Below are 21,569 nucleotides of genomic sequence, written 5' to 3'. Positions count from 1 at the left end.
AAATATAACCATAAAAAAATTACAACTTGTCTTAATCTTGCAACTTGATTCATACAATTTACTTCCTCATTGACTGATTTCAGTCTAATCAGTGCAAGTTGACAAGAACTAAGGAGCTCGCAGGTATGGGTTCGCCTGGCAGAGCTTGCACCTTTGATGTCATCATAGGTTTGGTGAGCTCGCAGATTTATGTCAGGGTTCACCATTGCATGGAAGGTCACTTCGCAACACTCCACCTTGGCCTCCATGTTGAGAACCCCATTATCATAACGTAGCTTTTCAAACTTTATCTTCCTAAGGGGTTTTGTTAGAATGTTAGTCAATTGATCTTGCGAACTGCATTGAACCAAGGTTACTTCCTTTGCTTGTTCCACTTCTCACACAAATTGATATTTGATTTTGAAATGTTTTGTTCTCCCATGGAACATTGGATTTTTTACAATTGCAACAGCAGATTGATTATCAAACTTAATCTCTATTGCTTCTTCTTGTTTTAAATTCAAATCACTAATCAGTTTCCTTAACCAGATAGCTTGATTCACAGCTGTTGCGGCTGTCAAATTCTTAGCTTCAACAGTTGACTGTGGTATTGTTTCTTGCATTTTAAAGCTCCAACAGAACACACTCGATCTTAGAGTAAAGAAATAACCTGAGGCACTCTTCATGTCTTCAATAGACCCAGCCCAATCATTATCTGAATACCCAAGTAGTTTAACCTTTTCAGTTTTCACAAACTTCAGTCCATGGCTTAAAGTTCCTCTTATGTATCACAAAACTCTTTTTGCTGTTATATAGTGGTTCACATTGCAGCAATGCATGTATCTTGACAACAGGCTTAGAACGAACATTATGTCAGGTCTGGATGCTGTCAAGTAAAACAAACATCTTCATTGTTGGTGAGTTTCTCACCTTGAGTGATAGGGGTGCTCACATGTTTACAATTCTCCATGCATATTTTCGCAGGATTTTTATCATGAACCCTGTCTGGTTTATGAGGATTGCATCACGAGTTTGATTTACCTCTTGACCAAGAAAGTATGTCATTTTACCTAAGTCTGATATTTCAAACTTTTCTTGCATTTGGTTTTTGAATACGATCACTGGTTCACTGTTGCTGTAAATCACAAGTAAATCATCAACATATAATGAAATAATTAGAAATATTTCATTACTAGTTTCCTTTACATATAATGTGGGTTCACTGATGCTTCTTACAAAACCTATCTCTGTCAGATGATTGTAACACCCTATACCCGGGCTGGTCGCCAAGCCCGAATATCAGGATGCCACACCATCGTCTTATGTCATACATAACAAGTAAAATCTCATTCTAAACGATACGTTTTCCATTTTAGTATTCGTATAGGTTATAAGTCAAACTTACTCTTTAGTTATCATTATTACAAGTTAAACATACATCAAAGAGTCTTATAATAATAGTTTAACAGGCATAAAGTCCATTTAGCAAAATCTCAAGATTGACTATGTAGTTATCGATACTAGAATATGGGTACTAATATTTTTCCTTACATGGTATCGATACCACTTGGAAAATCGGTACCAAATCAGCATTTTGTTTCTCGTCTAAAATTCAAAGTCTCAAAAATTATCTGTACCTTTGTAAAAGTATCAATAAAATCACTCCGAGTATTGATACTCGTGATAAGGTATCGATACCAAATTACCATACTAGCTTCCTACACATCGAAATATCACAAATGTATTGTTTTTACAACACGAATATGAAAACTTTTGCTTCAGAGCAGAAAAATACAATATTTTTAATAATATAAGTTATTCTAACTTGTACCAATTCATCATGCTATCATATCATCATCAAATAAACATCAAAATGGTCGTAATAGTAGTCTCAAACATCGACAATTAGTTCAAATGATAATCTACATAATACGATTCAATTCTTAAAATCCTAAGAGCAATTAAGCATGGGACTTCCAAAACATCAAGACAAATATCATTAAAAGTCTACCACATTGCCTTATTCCCAAAACGAAAATAAATAATGATAACACCTACGGAAAAATAGAAACGGACTTGCTTGGATCACCCCTTGGAACCACACCATTCACACCGGCACTTAACTACTTTGCAAGGGTTTAAAAGGAGTGTGTGAGCTTGACAAGCTCAGTGAATGCCTAGAACAATTACCATGCAAATAATTCATCAAGCATTAACGAAACAACCATATAACACAACCTCAGCAGTTCCAACTCTAATGTCATATTATACTCACTCATGCATTATTTACTAGTTCATTTACACGATAATCACATTCACGTTTAAATATATATCACATCACACATATAATCACATAACATTCAAGCATATATCACAATAATCAAATAATCACATAACATTCAAGCATATATCACAATACTCAAAAACATGTTTATAGATAAATTTACACTTGAGCTATGAAATATAAAAGTGGGCACTATCACCACTCATCGGATACACGGATCTCCAACACACTACATAGACTCATAGAGTCAAACATGTCCCAAAAGTGAAGAATAAAGCTAACACTCTCTTTATTTCCCCTCACATATCCCGTTGAATGGAGCTTAGCTCACATTCCCTTATCCCTCAAACATGTGCCAGGGCCTTAACGCCCAAAATCACTGTATATATAGGTGAGTACTCACAATCCTATGGCATGCCAACTATATCCAATGATTTCAAGATCACAATGCCAAAATATACGAAATCAAACACATATCACTTACCGATTATCCGTGCACTATCACTGCATATTTGCATTTTTAGCAAAACATTGTCAATAACATTAAACATAAACATAACATGCACGCATTTGCACTTTTACAACAGTTAACATAACCACATATCACATGTTATAGTATCTTATCGCAATTCACATATTTACAAACACATAAGCACATAGTTCATAAGATAACATATGTATGAAAAAGCTTACACTCGAAATTTAGAGTAGGGTTTTAGGCTATTACTAAATTCCCAAATAACACATTAAATCATGTCCACAAGCAATTACTCCAAACACTAACCAATTACGCTTTCGTCGAAAAGCCGAAAGCTCGAACGAGCGTTTCCTTGCCTATATCTCTATTCATAGAAGATCTTCTCGATTCCAACGCTTCAACAAAGTAAATCACACAACAACACAATGAAAATTTAGCCAAATACTCACATCAAACAATCCAAAAGCACAAGCCTAAGCTAGGTTCTCTTTTGACTGAAACCTTCGACATAGAAAACTTAAAATTTGAATATCTCTGTCTATACTTAATATTTTAGCCTAAAATTGATTTTGTTCATCTATTTAGTCACTACGACTAATTCTCAACCTTTAAACCACATAAAACTACTCAATTCATGGTATTGAAATTTTTCAACGTACAATAGACATTTTTCATAAAAACTCATTAAAACCTTAGAAATCCTTAACAAAAATTTAAAGTAAGTTTAGAAAGCTTCTAATCATGTTAAAGCAAGTTGAAAAATACTTTGAAACTATGTTTTTACCCAAAATCCCGAAATCCACCATTAACGATCCAATTTTCGACTTTTATTTATAACATGTGATTTAATGGCTAAAAATTCTGTTTAAAAGATCAGATGTCATTTAAAACTAATTAGGAATCAAATCGTTACCTTAGTTGATGAAAATCGAGCGTTTGGTTGAAAATTCGAAAAACCCACAAGGTTGATAGTGGAGGAATTTTATGGAGGTTTAAGGCTTGGATGTTGATAGGAATCAAAAGATTAGTGTTTGGAAATAAAAAATCAAATGGGAGAGCAAGGGACGACACAAGAATGAGGGAGAAGAAAAACTAGCGTGAAAATAAATTAGGCGGGGAAGATATAGGGTGAATTTTGAAATAAGGTCTAATTGCCTCTTAAATACTCTAAGTTTTGACTATTTTAAAAAACAATCATATTTTCAAAATTAAAGGTATTTAAACTCATTTTCAGAAATTGATTTAACTTTCTAAAAACCATAGTCGAAAACATCTACGGTGTACCTTGTCAAAGAATTTCGAACACTTTAAAGCTAAAATCCCTAAAATACCCCTTAAACTACTAGGTCCTATTTTGGGTGTTACAAATGACTTCCAATTCTTTCATACCATGCTCTTGTTGCTTACTTCAAACCATATAGTGCATTGTGTAGTTTGTACACACTGGCCTCACACCCAGGTACTACGAACCCTAGAGGTTGCTCAACATAAATATCTTCTTTCAGAAAGCCATTTAGGAAGGATTACTTTACATCCATTTGATGTATCCTCCAACCTGTTTGAGCTGCAAGAGTTATTAGCATCCTTATGGTGTCTAACCTCGCAACAAGGGCAAAGGTTTCAGTGAAGCCCATTTCATATCGCTGGCTAAACTCCTTCACAACCAACCTTGATTTATATCTGTTGACTGGTCCACCAAGATTCATCTTGGTTCTGAACACCCATTTAACTCCAATCACTTTTTTGCGAACTGGTATATCCGCAAGCTCCCATGTTTCATTTTTGTTGATCATGGTGATTTCATCTTTCAGAGTTGTTCGCCATTCAGCTTCTTGAGCAGCTTCTTCAAAAGTGGCTGATTCTAGCTTCACCAAATTACATCATTGATAAATTTTAGTGATGGAATTGGTTCCTCGTACTGGATGTTCATCGACTGGATCATTTTCAATTTGGTCTCCAATGGCTCGCACATCAATTTTAGGACCCCTGTTCGCACATCTCTTTAGTTGCAGTCTAATTCCAAATTTCTCCTTTATCAAACTTCACATCTTTGCTTATAATCACTTTCTTGCTAAAGGACTATAGATTCTATATCATTTTTTAACACTAGAATATCCAACAAATATCCTTGGCTACGATCTACTGTCCAGTTTGCTTCCTTTCTCTCCTGGAACATGAACAAAACAGGTGCAACCAAATACTCTTAAGTGTGAAATAGAAGGTTTAAAACTATACTAGGCCTTAAATGGTGTCTTCTCTTCAACAACTTTTGTGGGTAGTCTATTTAGTAAGTAAACAATAGTGTTTACTGCCTTTGCCATAAAATCATTTGGCAATATACTTTCAAATAGCAAAGAGTGAGCCATGTTCATTACAATTCTATTTTTTTCTATCACTTACTCCATTCTGCAGTGTACACATTGTTCAATTGATGATGGATGTAACACCCCATACCTGACATGAACGCCAGGCCGAATATCAAGATGCCACACCACCGTCTCACATTGATTTCATTGTAGTTATTAGAGTTGAAATACATGCAGTTTTGTTTTATTTTAATTATTCTAGCATTTATAAGAATATCAAGTCATGCAAGCTTACTTTAGCGTTTAATCATACTAACATACGATAAATAAACATAAACTGTACATATCCCGAGTAGTGGGACCACTTGGCAAATTTTCCCAAAAATGTTACGTAGTTATCGATATCGCCTCTATGGTGTCGATATTTCCTTTAAGTTGTATCGATACCACTTGAAAAATCGATACCAAACTAGCATTCTATTTCTCACTAAATTTCAAAACATTGGAAAAGATTGGTACCTTTCGTAAGGTATTGATAATTACACCACGAGTATTGATACTCGGGCCAAGGTATCGATACCAAATCGATATTTTGACTCCCTGCACTTTCAACGATACAAAAGTATTGTTCTAAAAGCCTTAATATCGATACCTTTGCTTCTAGTTACAAAAAAATTAGCATATAAGAGCATTTAAATTATTCAAACTTAGTCCCTAAACATCATGCTTCATTTACCTAGTCGTATATGCATCGAAATGTCAAAACAATAAACCAAACACCATGTCCAAGTTCACAAGCTTCCAAAATGTATGCAATATACAAATAATCCCCAATACGTCTTAAGAAATCCTTACAAATGTCTACCATATTTCATTTTTATTCCCTAGAACTAGAATAAGCAAAACACCTACTATAAAGAGTAAAGAATGGCTTGGATCAATCCCTCGATGACCACACCACTCACAATTGGAACGCAACTATTCTACAATGGATAAAATAGAGTGGGTGAGCTTAAGAAGCTCAGTAAATGCCTAGAATAACCAACATGTAAACAAGTCGTCACACATCAATGGAACAACATACATCATATTCCCAAAACATCATTAACTAAGTGTCATGATTCACATATTTAGTCATATTCCATGCATTCTTCCACACATTACTTACACGAGCATTTAGGCCTCAACGCCATTTATCGGATGCATGGATCTCCAACACACCACACATATACTCGTAGAGTCAAACATATCCCATAAGTAAAGCATAGTGCTAACGCTCTCCAACACACCACATATACATATCCCAGTGAATGGAGCTTAACCCATATTCCCTTATCTCTCCAAAACTTTCCCTAGGCCTCAACGCCTCACATATCGCAACACATATAAGTGAGTATTCATAATCCTATGGCATGCCAACTATATCCAATGGTCTCATTAAGTCAAAATGCAAAAATATCCATAATGTCATCAGATAACACTTACCGATCATCCGCACACATTCAGTGCATAATCATATCATTAGCACATTATACACACTATCACATGGCATTGATAACATACCCTCATATTTATCGTCAAAACAGGCATAACAACATGTTCATATTTCATCACATCATAATTCTCTTTGTCACAATTCACAAACATATTCATCACATATTTGGCATAAGTAAAAGAACACTTACACTCAGAATTTAGAGAAAGGGTTTAGGCTACCTCTAAATTCCCAAATACACAACAAATTACTTCCGAGCAGCTATTCCAAAACACTCACTGAAATATTCACTTTTGCCAAAAAATCGAAAGCTTAGACAAGTTTCCCTTTGTCGTTATCTCTACTCATTGAAGGTCCTACTAACTCTGATACATTAACAAGACAAACCACACATATTTAGTCAATAATTCAAGTCAAACAGCCAAAAACACAAGCCTAAGCTACAACATTATTCTCTAACCAAAACCTTTAGCACAACAAACTTAAAATTTGAATAACTCAGTCTACGGTTAATCTTTTCGTAAGAAATAAATTCCATTCATCTACAGATTCATCTGCGGCTAATTCCCAACTTTTAAACTACACAAAACTACGCATTTTAAGGTATTAAAATTTTTTGACAAGTTTTAACCTTTATGACGAAAAATCATTAAGACTCAAGAATCTCTTAACGAAACTTCAAAGCTATTTAGAAAGCTTCTAATCATGTTAAAACAAGTTGAAAAATACTTTAAAATCATGTTTTCATCTACAAATCCAAAATCCACCATTAATGACCAAAATTTTAGCTTTTATCTAAATCATGCGTTTTACAAGTTAATAATTTGATTTAAAGAACTAAATAACATTTTAAACTAATAGAAAGATGATTAGTTACCTTGAATGCAAGAAAAACAGTGATTTTGAAACAAACTCGAGAACCTATGTTTTGGAGAGGATGAGGAAGATGATGAAGTTTTGGGGTGATTTTCTTGGTTTTAATTGAGGTTTATAGTTCAAAGATGACAGAAATCGAAGTGAATTAGGAATTGAAGTTAAAATATTATTAGGAAAGCAAGAGGTGAGCAAGATGCGACTCAAGCATTTGACTTAAGGATTTATTGTCAATATGTCCCATTCTTCTATGCCATAACTTGGTTTCATCCAATGAGCTGGTATATGCTACTGAAGTTGCTAAATTCCAATAGACAACAAAGCTTCTATCAACAATTTTTGTCGAAATTAGCTCGCATCCACTTGGATCAAAGATGAAGAATTTGTTGTCTTTGAATAACACTAAATAATTTTTCTCAAGTAACTGTTTAAGGCCCCAAAAATAGGTCTAGTAGTTTCGAGTAAGCTTACTGAGTTTTGAGTGAAATTGGGAACTAATCGGGTTAATTAGTGATTTATATCCTTAATTAGTTAGCTTAATTTCATCAAAAAATAGGTAAATAATATTCCAAAAAAGAAAAATATTTTTAGAAAAATTAATTTTATGGTTTTAAATAATTTTTGGGTAAAAATAAATATTTTGGGTTAAATTGGAATTTAAAAATAATTTAAAATAGTGGTTTAATTGGGTGATTTAAAATATTAATTAAATGAGACTAATTTGAAAAATAAGGGAAATGTGTAATAGGTTTTATAGCAAATAAACCATATTTTCGAAATTTAGGAGGGAAACAAGAAAATTGTAAAACAAGGGAAAAGGGGGAGTGGCCTGATGGCAAATTCCTCAAAATTTGAAAATATGGTGGGGGTTTTCAGTTTTAAAAATTCTGCAACTACCTCAGTTTTCACTCATTTTACACCCGAATTGAGAACTTTTTCTCTCGTTTCTTTTGCTTGCTTTCATAAGCCAAATTTCAAAGAATATATCTACACATTTTCTCTCCAAAAATTCTCTCTAAAATCTCTCGAAATAATTTTCAAAGTTCGGCAAAAAGTCATCCGAATTTCTTCAAGCATTTTGATTCAAACTTCCAAATCAATGATTTGAGTTCAATTGAAGGTAATCCTTATCTCTAAACTTGTTTTTAAGTTTGTTTCAACCATTATTTGTTTATTAAAGTGATTATAATGAATTTTCAACTTTAATTTCTTCTTTTTTCAACTTGAGGAGCAACAAAGATGGATCTTTAATTTTGAGTTGGAATCCAAATATTATGAATGTCTAAGCTCAAAATAGGTCTAATAAGAAGTTTTAATCTTAAACCAAAATATCAAACATGCTTTATGGATTTATTTGGAGAAATTCAAATTTGATCAAGAACATGGATGAATTTTCTGGAAAATTATGAAACATATTAAATGATGGAAAGGGAGTTTAGAGCAATGATTTAGATTCGTATACTTTATCAAATTTCATGTTTCTTATTGTTATTCTTAGTTTGTAATGCATACTTTGTCTCTGTTAAAGCTCCACATCAAGAGGAGAAACGTTTGAATCAGAATTGAAGCTCAAACTTGCTTATTTGAACACATTTTTGCTTAAAGAGCTAAGTGTGGAGGTGAGTGATATTAAGGAAAATTTGGTAAATTGACCTGATTATGTGTTAAATTATAGGTTTAATTGGTGTTATTAATGACTTAATTGTATATTGGATGGTTGGATTTACAAAAATAGGTTTTATTTTATAAAAGAGAAAAATGACAATTGGTTTGGTAAGTTGTGTATTATGCTTTTAGCATGATTAAATTGTATGTAATAAATTGATATTTGGAGCATGAGTTGCTGATTTATTGAAAATTTGATGAAAGTTTTCTAATTGGTATATGAATATTGAGAAAATGATATTTGCTATGCTTAATTTTATTGTTAAAGTTGCTTAGCAACACGCTTTTACTTGCATTTTAACACCCTAAATTAAGTGATTAAACAATAGATTCTATGCCTTGTATGTATGATTATATTGGCAACATTGCATGGTGGATCCATTGGATATAGTTGACATGCCATAGGATTTGTGAGTACTCACCATTATTTGTGATATTGTAAGCATATGGCTCTTGGTGGACTGATTTTTTTAGTGTAGATAAGGGAGTGTTCAGATTGAATCTCCACTTATCGGGTTGTTTGAGGCGCTATAAGGGAGCGTGTGGCTTTGGGCCACTCAATTCAGAAGACTGTATTTGATTTGTGGGATTCGGAGACCCGTTTATCCAATGTACGATCAGACATTTACTTATTGCCATGGACGTATTATGCAAATATAATTGATTGATTGTGCCAATATAATTGAAGGTTTATGTGTGAAAAGATGATTTTACATGCCATGGAAAAATTGATTCTTAATTCTTGAAATATCATGTGATGTTATGGTGAAATGTTAACATGTTGTGAATAAAAATTTAATGCTTAATCGCTTTGATTTATGCATGATTGAGTACAAATTACTTGATGTTTTTACTATCATTCATTGAGCTTTTTAAGCTCACACCCTCACATTTCATGTAGAGAATTTTCGGGCGTAAGGGGTCGAGAAGCGAGTGCAAGGGCGATTCAAGAATAAGGCTCGGTAGTGACTTAAGAAATTTACTTTAGAGACTATATAGGGGCATTGTGATGCTTTTAAAACTAGTGTTATTTTACTTGTAATGGACATTGGACATTAAATTTTCGACTTTAATTTTGGTGATTTTATAATTGCTTTAATACATGATTTTATGTCTAATTGATGTTTGATTTATGGTATGTTGATGAGTGTTCGTATAGTGGTTGATAACATGGTGTATGATGCATGTATTTTATACTAACAATGTTTAATTGAAGCTTACCATGGAGTAGATTACTTGCGCCTAAGGTATGTAGTTTGTGTGAATTAATTGGTGTTTCCTAAGCGTGTAACTAGGTGTTAAATTTTGATTAATTGTTGCATACTTATTGTAAACAAATTAAATTAGAGATGTGTGGATGTTTATGGTAATTAATTATAGCTATTTCAAATTTAATAGGTAAGTAAAATATATAAAATCGGGTAATTAAAATGAATTTTAACAAAATAGGTGCAGTGGTTTGCACACGGCATGTGGGTTTTTGGGGGTTTGATTTTTGGTTTTCTAATTTGATTAATTTATAATTTAGTCTTAAAAGTTGATTAGAATAATTGAAGACTTTAATGATAGGGATACTTGGTAATATTTTAGGATTAAACTTGTAACTGTTAATATTTGGCGAAACACTCTTAATTTTTAATTTGAAAAATATACTAAAAGTTTGTAAAAGTTATGATTTAGTCCCTAATAATAAATCTTGAATTAGACATAGTAAATGAACTCGAATTAAGCTGAAATTTTAGGGCTTGCATAATCTGAATAAAAGAAAGTTAGTAACTATTTAGAAATAAAATCAAGATAGTTTAACCTTATGTGGTAAAATGACCAAAATACCCTTAAGTTTAAATACTTAGAAAAAATTTGAAAATGGTTCACAAATTGCTTCCGCATTAATAAATGACAATTAATTAGTGATAAATGAGGTGTTATAAGGTTGGGGTGTGCGTTGGGTGGTCATTAGCTAGAGAGTCGCTTTGGTGGCTAATGTAATGCTTCAAATTCGAATCGGTCCGTCCCGGTCGGGTTTGGGGTGTCACAAACTGAACTACACTCAGCAGATTTTGATCTATGTCAGGAACTAAAAGAACATCTGGGATAAGTTTAGTACCTGATGGAGTTTTAATCAAAACAAATTTTTCTACTACTTCAATGTACTGGCCATTTCCAACTTTCACCTTGGAATAAAACCTGTTTTCTTGTCATATGACTTGTACAACCACTATCAATCAACTAGTTTTTACTTTCTTTGTTGGAGGGTTCGCATGACGCCGCGAACTTGGCTTCGCAGGGGGTTTGCAGAATTTCGCAAATTATGCTTCACATGAGGCTATAAACATCAGTTCTTTTTGACTTGTTTCTACAGTCTGTGCCTAAGTGGTTTGTTATTGTGCGTGCCCCTTATTCTTGCATACCCTTTCTTCATGACCAAACTGCTTGCAGTTTTTGCATTGGGCATTAGGCCTGAACCAACAGAATTTCTTAGGCTGACTTAACTTCTTGGAGTGCGAACATGGTGGATATTTTTTCTTTCCACTGTCTTTCTTTGACTTCTCCTTATCTAACCAACTCTTTTTTTTCTTTCTAACTTGTGGAGCTCACAACATCTCTATTGTTGGCTTGAAAAGCTACTTTAGTGTGCCCTTGTTTTCTACTTGGCCTTCTTTGTTCTGGAGCATACAGAGCATTGATTAGTTTTGACAGTGAGATGATTAATAAATTCCTTGAATCTTTTAGTGAGGATATCTTTGATTCGTATCTCTTAAGAAGTTCGGTAATCACTTTCTCAACTACTCAACTATTTGCAAACTGGTCCCCTAGCTGTCTTATTCGGTTTACCACTATAATGATTCGATCTGAATATTGTTTCACAATCTTAGCTTCCTTCATCTTGAGGTTTTCAAAATCCCATCTAAGATTTATCATCTGTTGCTGCCTTATCTTCTATGAACCCTGAATTTTCTCCTTGAGCTTATCCTAAGCTTGTTTAGGAGAATCACAGGCCATGGTTCTTGTAAATATCATGTTTCAAACACCATTTTACAGGAAAGAAATCGCCTTGTGTTTTTTGGAACATTCCTCATTATGTTGTTTCATTTGAGCCAATGTAGGATTTGTCTCAATAATGGTGGTTCTATTTCAGCATTTACAACCTCCCAAAGATCAAAGGCTTGAAGATAGGTTTTCATTTTTTCTACCCAAATATGGTACTTTTCTTCTGTGAAAACAGGGGCTGGTGTATATCTTGCTAAAGACATTTTTATGAAAAAAAGCCCTTAAAGATAAGTGGCTCTAGATACCAATTGTTGGATCTTTTATGAAGAAAGGATTGAAACAGAAGAAAAAAGATAAAAAATGGAGAAAGATTAGCTTGTGATCAACTGTTTCATTAATGAAAAAACTAATACAATGGTTATAAGAACAAGTGAGCTTAAATAAGCTAAATAATAAAATAATTGAAACTTTTCTTAATCTTGCAACTTGATTCATACAACTTGCTTCCTCATTGGCTGATTTTAGTCTAATCAACAACCAAAACATGTTATCAAAAAATCATCACCGTTTCAACACAAGTGGACAAGTTTGCATCTTGCATAGTAAGGAGCTCGTAGGTATGGGTTTTCCAAACAGAGCTCGCACTTTTAATGTCATCATAGATTTGGTTAGCTCGCACTATTGGTGAACTCGCACATTTGATGAGCTCGTAGATTTGTGATCAGGGTCGCCATTGCATGGATGGTCACTTCGCAACATAAGTAGTTGTTTTTCCTGAATAAGGTCATTTTTAAGCTGGTTTGCCAAGTTCTGGTGGGATTCACTATGTTGCTAATGATGAAATAACATCCTAAGAGTCAAATATATCTTTCACTCTATTTCGTCCTGGTGCTGGTCATACTCGATCTACTTTAAGAACTGACCAAATGACAAATACGATAGTACTAGGACATGAAGGCTCTTTACAAACCTACAACACTAGTGAGGAGACACCACTACTACCTTTCTAGCCTGGTTAACTTTCCTCAAGGTCTGCAATTACTAATTCTCTTCAACCTTCTATTAGAAAAATGGAGTCTCAAGGTGCAAATGTGTTTGCTTCTACTGAACCAAATCTGATTTTTTCTTATATGCCACTTGTATTGAATGCACAAGGTTTTATTCTTAGTCGAACAAACCTGAATGCAACAACATAAATGGGCATGCCTTGCACGGATGCCAGTATTTGACCTCATGATAATTGTCTATGAAGAATTGTGCTTCGTATTGGTGAGAGCTAGTATACAAATGCAAGATTGGTTGATACTAATTATCAAGTCCCCCTTAAAGAAATTATGTTGAAAATTGTGCCATAGGAGCGAGACTAGTTAGGCATTGGCATCACATTACCTCCTCTTTCACTGCTACTTCAATTGAGTTAGAGAATGGTGAGGAAAACTTACAATTTTAGGTTTGGAGTCATGAATTAAATTTGGAGGAAACTTTGTTACCTATCAATGAAATGAGCAATGTTAATCTTCTACAAGAAGGTACACCTGATTAATAAGTTAACCCGCTATCTACCTTTGAACATGAGAGTCCAAATATACAATAGTCTGATACTACGAAAACTGATTTGTGGTAAGAACGTCCATCACCTATTCATCGTCGAAGGCAAGATTTGGTTGTGACTGAGGAAAATTTAGGAGCCCATAGAGATTCTTTCGTAGCTGATTTATAACACTTATTACCTCACCCGTCCCGAATGATCAATACGAATGAGAGATATCACCAGAGTATGTAGGAATAAGAATTCTTGTTTTTATTTAAAAATTAAAGACTTAAATAATTTATTTAAAATAATTAAAATATGTTTTAGTAAAATTAAAATTTTTAAAAATATTTAGAATTGATGAGAAGTTGGTCAAGGGCAATCAGAACTAAGAAAATACTCCGAAAGGTCAAAACGATATAAATTAGTGCAAGGATACGATGTTGTGACAAGGAATTTATGATGTCGTGGTGTGACTTACTGAGGAATAAAGTCATGACATGAGGATTGTATAGTCGTGATGTTAGACACCGAAGTCACAATGTTGCAAATTCATGATTACAATGTGACTCACTGAGTATGCTCAAAACACTTCAAAATCACTCTAAAACATCCTTAAACACCATTAAATCATAAATCATGGTTCCAAATCATTAAAAAAACATTTTTAAATCATATTTAATCATAATTCCAATCATAAACATATTCAAAACAATTTATAACTTAAGTTCTTCTCTTAATCTTTCAATGAGGTTAGAAGCAACATCTGGTTTTACAAATTCAAATACTTATAAACACTTATGATATTCTAAGTCTCTATGTACATGCAAATAACCTATAAAAATAGCATTTATTAATTAAATATCAACCTTAAAAACTTGATGAGTGATGTGATGCTCCCGAACAAAGCTTTAATCTTCTCATACGAGATTCGTTACCTACACATTTTAAACAACTAACGCGTGAGCTTTAAAAGCTCAATAAATAGCCAAGGATAAGCCTACTTATCTTATTACTTATGAATGTTGAGTCTCTTTAAGCATGTCATATAGATTTATTTAAGTCACATTTTAGTGTCTCTAATCAATTCTTCTAAAGTAATCAAATTATGGGGATTAGCTTACATTTCAATGATTCATTAGGTAATAGTTTATGAAAAGTTTGTATAGGGATTATTGTTCCTCGTAATTCTTTAAAGTATTTGTTTCTTATCTTCTCAAAACATGCATAGACATTTATTTCTCATTTTTGGCGCTTATTTTCTATTAGATTCGTCCATTTCATTTTCATTTCCAAGACCAGGACATAAACTTTTATATTTATCAATTTAATTCTCATTTGCTTATCTGTTCATTTACCTTGATTTAATCCATTTCAATTATAAATCATTTAGCTCATGGTCCTTAATATTGCTTTTAGCCATCTATAGTCACATTTAAATTTGATTATCAACCTTTAATCCATTTTCACCCATAAACTTTAGTAAAATCGACTTAGATACACAGGACTCCTCTACCACACCAATGAGCATCAAAGTGCTAAACTATAGAATAGCATAAAGCATCCCTCCATCACACCAGAGAGCTCATAATAACATAAACTGCACCACACCAACATGCATATAAGTACAACTCCTTTAGGCGATATAAAGCACACATAAGTACGAAATCTGTAACACCTATCATTCGTCTCTATTGTCAAATTAGGGTTATGGGATGCTACAGTAATTAATAACAAGACATTTATTAGAAATCAATACTAACAATATCATACAATTCCTTAGTTTCACTCTCAATTTTTTTTGAAACCTCTATGATGTATCTACCTAGCCTTTAATATTAATGGCTTATGGGCTAATCCGTGCAGGGACCAAACAAATAAAGGATCAAATAATTTATATTATAAGCTAATGGTTTCATTGACAGTTTGTCAAGAAAATTGAATTAGGCTCAAAATAAGTACTAGAAAATTCATGCACCGGGTTAGTTTTTTGGCTCAAACCAAACGATGGCTTAGGTCATTCCAAGGTATTTCAATACATGGATTAAATTAGCCAACTTTATCAATTTTCACAACCTATAGTTCAATTAAACAAGCATGCTATTTATAAATCTATTTATCATGTGGTATACTTAACACCTTTAATCTATTCATAATTGACTGCCGCCAAATGTGCGAACGTTCGACTGAAAAATACTACACCAAAAATATAAGAAATTAAAGCAGTGGTACCCGCAAGTATACAGGTCAAATTGTAATATAGTATTTGTGTCACAATGGAACACAGAGAAGTATTCCAAGGATCATACCCAAGGGAGGATGGATTAAATCTATAGAAAATCTCTTTACAGTAATAAGTCTAAATAGTAGTATTTAAATTCTATATTATAATAGATCATAAATGAGATTAATATCAGGAACTAAATACTAAAATAAATAACAAATAAAACACAAATGACTAAAAAAATTAAATCAATCAGGAAGATTAACTCATGTTAGGGGTCGTAATTGACTTTGGATTAGAGCTTTATGGTGGATTAACTATTAACTAACCAATTATAACCTCTCGACCGCTAACTGGTTAATTAATTTGTTGATACTCACTTATCTCCCAACCTCTCTTTCTCAACCAGGATAAATTATCATTTACTTGGCAAAACTTATCTCCCAACCTCATTTAACCTATGATTACTTCCTAGGGTTGTACGGCCTAGGGTTTAAGAAGCATGTAATTTATACCAACTAATCTTATAGGGAAAATTTGTTAATCACGTCCTCATCCTCTCGTTAATATCCCTTAAGGGATTTGGCCACTCATGGTATTCTTAATTTCAAAGTAAATTGAATTAAAAATGTAGAAAAACATGAATAAATTGAAAGAGAAGAGATTAGAATAATCCTATTTTGATACTGATTGAAACGTGGAGTAACGAATCTCTTAATTGGAATAATGAATCTTGTCAATTGCGAAAGAGAATAAACTGAATAACTTCAATATTATAAAAGAACTCTTGGATCGAAACTGATTCCAAGAGGAAAGAACAAAGTGTTTATGAGAAACAAAGGAAGACTTAATCTAAATCCTACTTCTAAACTACGAGGGTTCTTGGATACGTCCAAAGTGATTTAGTTACTTCAAACCCCTAAGGTTTTATTTATAGGAGTGTTGGTAACCTGAATTAGGTCTGCGACACATCTTAGGTCTTCGTATAAACTTAATTGTGTAGATAAAAATAACCCCAAAATAGTCGGGCACCACGTCGATGCTATGTCGCGTGCCTTGCATGGCATGAGACAATAGTGATTTATAGGCTTTTTTGGTTCGTGTCATGCTTTCACGACCCCAGAAGCTTGTGTCTCACTTGTCCCTTGCTCCTACGTTGGTTAGGCCTATAGTTCATCATTGTACACTCTCAATTACACAAATTAGAACTACTTAAGGCTCATGTCGGCCTAATAGGTCACAAACATTCACAAATGTGTTAAAAACACTTATTTTACTAATATGTAATACTAAATACTAAATACCTAATATGTAATAATTAATAATCAAAGTGCTAGAAAATAAGCTCCTTAGGTGAGGAAATAGACCAAAATTACTACTACATTTGACGTCAGGTCAACAGTGTAATGAAATGAACTAATTAGTCTAAAATTAGATAACCTAGAATCAATTATTATCAAACTAAATTAACATTTTATTCATAAAATCCTATTCACATGCTCCTAACCAATCAATTGTATTTCTACAAGCTCGAGCACAAACAAAACACACAAAAATAAAAAATTTAACTTCTAAAAATCTACCAAAACTAAGTAAAAATAATAGAAAATTTTAAAATAGTCTATGTCATCCCCACGCTTTATTCGGCACATTGTCCTCAATGTGCACCAAAAACAATAAGGAGACAAGATTACCCATTTAGGCATGAAAGTGTTGCTAAAGTTGTTCGGCTATCTCCCATTTTCCAATTGAGCTCCAGAATGTTGTGCCATCTAAAGTGAGGAGTTCTTACACAGAAGGAAAATAATTTTTTGGTATAAATAATTAAATAAAAAACACAAACTGAAAATATTAAATCCTATGTACTTCCCCCACACTTTAGAAAATATTAAAAGAATTAAAGTGCGAATAAGAAAACTTCCCTAAAAGAGCTTAATTCTTGTTGTCTTGGAACTCTAGATATTTTTGTGCTCAAAGTGAACAGAAAATACTTAGGAATAAAATATAAACTTAAATAAATAAATAAAAACTATAGTCATTAAGTTTGTGGAGAGCAGTGAATGGCGGGAAAGAAGAAAAGAGAATCACATGGGTCGACTAGATAGTTAGTGCTTCAAGATGTGGGAATCCCATAGCATTAAGCTCATCATGATGAAATCTGCTCTTCGTCACGTGCTACGATAAATTCTATGTTCCCAGACCATTTCATTACTGCGTGTTGTGACACCTTGTAGTAGTGTCATGACTTTGAGCAGCATCGTTGTGACGTGGAATCTTGACTCATTAAAACGTCACCTGCTCGTTCGGAACTTCATTGGGCTGGTTCATCATAGTGTGTCGCGACATAGGGAGTGCGTGTCTCAACACGGCTCCTGGATTTTCAATATCTTTTGACTTGAAGTTTGCGTGTCGCAAGACAAGGAGTTCTATGTCACGACACAACTTGTAAATCTCCTAAAAATCATATTTTTATCTTTTCAATTCATGTCAATTTCCTTAATTTGTGCCTAATGACTTTAAATCACCACATGAGCTCCACAACTACTGTGAAAAAAATAACGAGCATAATTAAATGCTTGTAATAAGATAAATAAAAAAAACAAAAATTAAAATTTAAAATCAAACAAAATTTAAAAAAGAAGTCTTTTTTCGAATCGAAACAATTCCTATTGCCCCTAAAGAAAAACTTCCATCTAGCCCTTGACACTTTGATCCATTGTTGTTCTACTGTCAATAAATCTGAAGCAGAATCTTTGGTTTATTCCAATGATATTGCCTTATCTTTGACCAACGCCACATCCACATCACGAGTCACTTGGTGTTGAATCCCAGCCAACCCCGAATAATTTTTCAGGGTATGATTGTTTTAAACTTCCTTCCATTCATGTCACGAGAAGCTTTAGTTGCCCGAGCTTTATCTTCATCATCAAACGAGAATGAGATAAACTCGTTATTGGATAAGAGACATCTTCAGTTATGTGACACCCTATACTTGACTCGATCACCAGGTTCGGGTACTGGATGATACAATAACCCAAATAACTTAACAATATTTTTTATTCTACTTATATTACATCCTTAAAAAACTTAAATTTCAAAACTTAACAATTAAAATTCATACAAAACCAGAGATAAATTCTTAGAACTTTGATTCCAACATCTATTTATTAGTTTCAAATTAAGACTCAGTTATAGATGCAACCACTTAAACCCTAAGGCATAGCCTCCAAGGAAGCCATTCTATATACATGAGACAGCTTTCACGCCCATCTCATAACTTTGGCTTGGTCCCTCATCTTGATTTCCAAGTATTTATCTACCTTGTGTCCAAGCAGTAACATTTATAAGTCCAAAAGAACTTAGTGAGGTCTATACATAAAAATTCATAAAATACTTATTAAATTCTAAGAAAATGAGATTCTATGGAAAAAAGTTAATCTCTCTAGATTTCATAGGAGAATTCGCAAACTTAGTTGGCATAGCCAATGTCTCATTCTTTCTGAGCCGATTGTTGGCAAACATAATCCCTGGTTTAGTCATAACCATGTTCTATCTAGAGATATTCTCTCGTGGGTTTTACTCCCGGTTTATTATTATTTCAGACTTTCATTATACCCTTTCTAATATACCTTGTTATTGACCCATATTTGTCATTACGGATCGACGATAACTATTGGTGTTTATCTAATTATTCGCCATAACTACGGATCCTTAATTTAATCCCTTTCTTGAATAAGGTCTCTTCGTAATACCCTCTTTTACAAACTCAAATATAGTGTTTGGCTCAACAACAGCCTCTTTTCCTTGGTGGACTCGTGATCCTAATGTAACCCTATAGTATTTATTCTTTTAGTCCAATCCTTTAAGATACTCGAATGGACAGGTAGTTCCTAACGTACTATCTCTTACTCAGGTAACCCATGACAATTTCCACCCTTGGTAGACCTACAAGGTTTTCCCCATGCTGCATGGCCCTGATGGACTTTCGTTTCCTACTATTTTCTGGTGGACTCCCTACACAAGGTAGTTCTTAGCGAACTTCCTTGTTTTTAGTCCCTGGGGATTTTCTCGAGCTATGTAGTTCTAACCAGACGTACTTCTCCTGTAAATCCCTGGTGGATTTATTTTGTCATTCAACCTTGAGCTAAAAATTCCTCACATGAGGTCTCTTGGCGGTCCATTTACTTTTTGGCTACCTCTTTGATAATTGCCATATTAAGATTTTATCCTATAATAACTCATTTTGTATCTGATTAAACAATGCAAGTTTCGTGACTTCTATGGCAGACACTTATAGGCGGGCATTTTATTTACCAACTTTTTCAAGGCATTTCTCCCTCATTTCACGTATAACTAGGTTAAGAAGCTTCCTAGGCGTCACTCACCATTGCCTGTGGTGAATCCCCTTGTTGTCATGTTTGCCTGCATTCTTAAACATGCCAAATCCATTCTGTCTTGTGACTTGTTGCGTTAGTCACACTGCGACTTCTTCTTTGTACCCTGGCGGGATGTCCTGCGGACTCCGTATTTTGCCATAGCTGAGCTATTATCTTACATAACATGATCTTGTGTTTAATGTCCTGGCAGACTTTATATGTTTCCATAGCCAAGCTATGGTCTTACACAATATGATCTCATGTTTAATGTCCTAGAGAACTCCATATATTTCCATGGTCGAGCGATGATCTGACACAATATGGTCCCATGTTTAATGTCTTGGCGGACTCTCGATTCTGAGGAATAACTAAACCTCTTTCGGGGTGTCATCCTGAAGAACCTAATTACTGTCATCGCAGTGTCGGTCTATAGAGTCAATAGAACATTATCATAATGTCAATCTGGTTAACCAATAGATACCATTTCACGATGCCACCCTAACTCTCTTCAATCCCCATTTCAATCTGCCCATTTCTCTAATATTCCAATTATTCCTATCTTCATCTACCTCGTCAAGATAATTTCCGCTGTACTCTGCAAATAATATAAATGTGCATTTCATACAAAAGCAAGATGTTATTTACAAAACACACAGTGTGCCAATTATTCAAACACCATATGGTAACCACCAGACATTCAGCAATCATTCTTACAAACTATCACACACTTATATGAGGTTATGCATCCAGAGGATACCTATTCACCATTTGCATACACAATCATGGTCTTAGACATAACTCAGAGCAGAAACGAATGTAATTCAAGCAAACAACACAACCTCATCAATCCCCCAAAAGTAGGGTATAGGAGCTCACTTTAGATCCTTCCTCCTTGTCAACTTACCTTGTCCCAACGCTGGAGCCTCCTTCGTCCTGTAAGCTAAGTAGGACAATTGTTTATTGGTTAAATCAAAAGTATTCAAGTATTAAAAATTTGTAATCCATAATTATATAGAAACTTTTTGGGAACTCTTACTTCTCTTTCCTCAAATCCATGAGTACAGGGAGGCCTAGGGGCTTACCAGCTTATCAAATTCTCGACTTCCCAGACTCGAATCTCACATTTATCACCTCATGCAAAGCTTTCTTAAACTTATTCATCATCATTGAAGCAATCAAAGAAGATATTACAGATGAAAATGAGATTACCATTTAATTTAGGAGAATTCTTTTCTCTCCACCCATATATATAACTCCTATACATAGTATTCCGATCTTTTTTAGCTAATCACCGATAATTATTATGTCTCTTACTTTTTGGATCTAGCCGGTTCCATCCTAGCCAAACCAGAATCAAAAATTAAATA

This window comes from Gossypium raimondii, chromosome 1 (assembly GCF_025698545.1).
Source record: "Gossypium raimondii isolate GPD5lz chromosome 1, ASM2569854v1, whole genome shotgun sequence".
In the NCBI taxonomy this organism is placed as follows: Eukaryota; Viridiplantae; Streptophyta; class Magnoliopsida; order Malvales; family Malvaceae; genus Gossypium; species Gossypium raimondii.
Note: the sequence above shows the minus strand (reverse complement) of the source record.